This window comes from Sinocyclocheilus anshuiensis, unplaced genomic scaffold, assembly GCF_001515605.1.
Source record: "Sinocyclocheilus anshuiensis isolate Anshui unplaced genomic scaffold, SAMN03320099.WGS_v1.1 scaffold682, whole genome shotgun sequence".
NCBI classification, from domain to species: domain Eukaryota; kingdom Metazoa; phylum Chordata; class Actinopteri; order Cypriniformes; family Cyprinidae; genus Sinocyclocheilus; species Sinocyclocheilus anshuiensis.
Genome location: NW_015547682.1, coordinates 225,210 through 228,638, shown reverse-complemented (window position 1 = coordinate 228,638; position 3,429 = coordinate 225,210). Strand labels below are relative to the sequence as shown.

The following is a 3,429-nucleotide window of genomic DNA, read 5'->3' as shown; positions in this document are numbered from 1 at the left end:
GCTTTCAGATGATGCATAAATCTCAATTTAAAAAAATTGACCCTTATGACTGGTTTTGTGTTCCAGTGTCACATTTGTATTTCTTAAGCTAAAAAAAATAGTGAGAGTAGTACGCTAGTACGCGGTTCCGAGTATATACTACACATGCAGTGTGTGAACGTGAGGGAGGCGCCCTCTGCTGGCAGCATGCGGAACTGCACTCACTCCGCTTTACCCAGAATGCACCGCTCGCTCTAAGCACAACACATCGCCATTTCCAGCGAACGGGCGCTTCTCCGCGGAGTAACTGGGTCACAAGACAGACGGGAAAATACTCGAAGCGATCGACACTAAAGCCGCCGATCCGAGCTCGTGGATCCGCCCGCCGCCATCGCGTCGACCGAGAGCCAATGATCGTGTTCGGTTGGGCCGCTCGCATGAAGCATTGGAGCGCGGGCCCAGGCTGAGGCGACACCGATCACTAGCGAGCCAACACCAGCAGCGCCACGACACAGGTACCGTTACCGCAGAACCGAGCCTCACCGGCGAACTCTGCTCTTATACTTAAGCCAAAGTAGTGTGTTTAGACGCTTCAGTCCAGATAAAACGACCCATCTGTCGTGATTTACCCGCCTCATGTCGTTCTGTGAATCTGCAGATGTTTAGCGGAATGTTCGCGCTGCTCTGACGCTGTCAAGATCCACGTGACCATAAAAAGCACTGGAGTCTTCAGTCTTATTGTCAAGTTATTTTTAAGCTATTATTTGTGAAATTAGAGCTGTTAATCAATATTAAAATAACTATTTGTGTGTTTTTCTGTAATGTGATTAATTTTATATTACATTTTTTAGGGCTGGGTAAAAAATAGCGATTTCTCAATTTGAATTGATTCACATTTTTACAAAACAATGTCAATTCTTAAAACCCAAGGATTTGATTAGTCTAGCCTGTTTTCAGTCAAAGCACAGAACATTGTAGTGCGGCTCCCATCCAATAAATCGCAATAAGCTTTGTTACTTTTGATATGAAACAAAGTCTCAGATTTTTAAATTGCGTGCATTTTATTAAATAGGGCTGCACGATAAATTGAAATGAATTCGCAGCCGTGATTAGACAGAAGCTGCGATGCGTATTGAAGCAGGGTTCTGTGATCAGCAGTAAATCTTCATCTGAAGGCCAGAGAAACTCCAAATACACATCGCAGAAGAAACCCAGGCAAACCCTATAGCGCTAGCTGAATAAACAGAAGATCGAACTGCTTTCATTGATTCAGCGTGACTAATTAACATACGACTACGACAATATATGGTTTATCCGAGTTCTTATAATTTTGTACTTCTAATGCAATGAGTAATAATAAGTTATAATTTTCATTATAATAAAGTATATAATAATGCAATGCCTTTATCACTGCTTAAATACTATGAAATATGTTGCGTGTCTAATTCTGTGTAAGAAGCCACACCATCTCACTGAAGGATTTACTTCAAACACTCGACTGACGTTATGAAGTGAGTTTGCAGTAAAAACACGTTATTAAATGTGGTATTTCAGATGGAGCAGCATTTACTACAGAGCTGTAGTTCACTGAAAAGCTACACAAACAGCTGTCATTATCGCGAACGATTTCATAATTGTACGAATATATCGTCTGCGATTTTAATTTTTTTGTGCGTAGCTTGTCAGAGAACTCCGGCTCTGTGTAGTAAATGCTACTCCATCTGAAAGCAGGTGATGGAGATTTACTGCTGATTACAGAACCGGCTTTACTGACAAGATGCGTGTGACTATCGCAGTCGATTAATCGTGCGTCGCTATTATTAAACAATAAATGCCGTTTTGGCGCTGTTTGACAGATCACTGTAGCGCCTCAGTTCAAGAGAAGCGGCAGCGGGAAGTGTGTGTGAACTGATCATCTCCTCCATGTTAATACAGTTTCAGCGCAAAATAAACATGAATAAACATCCGAAGGCAAGTTAAAAGAGAGTACAACTTACCGAAATCTGTATCCATGTAATCGCTCAATCAGGGTTTCAACCGCACAAAGATGTCAGTATAACAGCTTGTGAACAATGTCACGTAACGTTACATTTAACGCCGAAAAAAACATATTTGGTGACTATTTAAACGTAGTTAGTCAGCTGGAAAATGAACTCTAGGGAGGGGCATTTTTCTAAATATATGCACCATATAACATATTCATTATAATTTGTACTGTTCTTCAATGTTTAATTTATGCTTGAATAAATCCGTCAAGTTTTTATGGCAGTTGCCATTTAAATGTTTATATAAAACAAAAGAATTGGAGTAGAAATATTATGTAATTGCAACTTTATTATTATAAAAACTTCATTGAGTGTAATTTAAGTGGTTTTATACAAATCAGTTAATTTTTAACCTTCAATATTATAGTAATGTAGTACCAACTGACTCTCTGTATATTTTACAGCATTAGAAAATTTGGCATGTACTGTACCTGATATATATCCAAAATAATTGATATTGAATCGAATCGAATCGCAAGCTTGTTGAATGAGAATCGAATTGAATCGTGAAATTTGTGTCAAAACCCAGCCCTAATATTTTTATCGTCGTTACAGAACCGGCTTTCTGACAAGATGCGCATTAAATATCGCATGCGATTTATCGTGCAGCCCTAGTCTGTACAGTGTTTTTCTCATGCATAGCTGGTGCTTGATTCATTGATGATGGAGTCAGGCGGGCGTTTTCACGTTTCGTGTTTTTTAAATTCAGGCATGAGTGAGTGTGTTCGTGGCAGTTGCTGTTAATCATCATGTGTTGTCAGATGAGTAAGACGATCTCAGAAGATCACAGCAGGTCTTGTTTAATCACAGGTAGTTAAAGACTGAAGAATTTAGAAAATGAACTCTAGGGAGGGGCATTTTTCTAAATATATGCACCATATAACATATTCATTATAATTTGTACTGTTCTTCAATGTTTAATTTATGCTTGAATAAATCCGTCAAGTTTTTATGGCAGTTGCCATTTAAATGTTTATATAAAACAAAAGAATTGGAGTAGAAATATTATGTAATTGCAACTTTATTATTATAAAAACTTCATTGAGTGTAATTTAAGTGGTTTTATACAAATCAGTTAATTTTTAACCTTCAATATTATAGTAATGTAGTACCAACTGACTCTCTGTATATTTTACAGCATTAGAAAATTTGGCATGTACTGTACCTGATATATATCCAAAATAATTGATATTGAATCGAATCGAATCGCAAGCTTGTTGAATGAGAATCGAATTGAATCGTGAAATTTGTGTCAAAACCCAGCCCTAATATTTTTATCGTCGTAATTTCACATTGAATCTCCAAATTAATGTAGAAACAACATAAAGATATTTTAAATGTTTAAAATATGCAGATTGATTCTTCATTAATATTAATGTCTCTACTAGGGCTGCACGATAAATCG

At 37.5% G+C, this 3,429-nt stretch overlaps 1 protein-coding gene across 1 annotated transcript in view; it reads left to right on the top strand.

The window, feature by feature from the left end:
* The first annotated feature begins 231 nt into the window (after window positions 1-231).
* Window positions 232-3,429, top strand: part of fbxl3b (F-box and leucine-rich repeat protein 3b) — a 7,904-nt gene continuing 4,706 nt past the window's right edge. The window contains exon 1 of the mRNA XM_016505634.1: window positions 232-494. The gene's annotated coding sequence lies outside the window, so the exon portion shown is untranslated. The remainder of the gene's footprint in view (window positions 495-3,429) is intronic.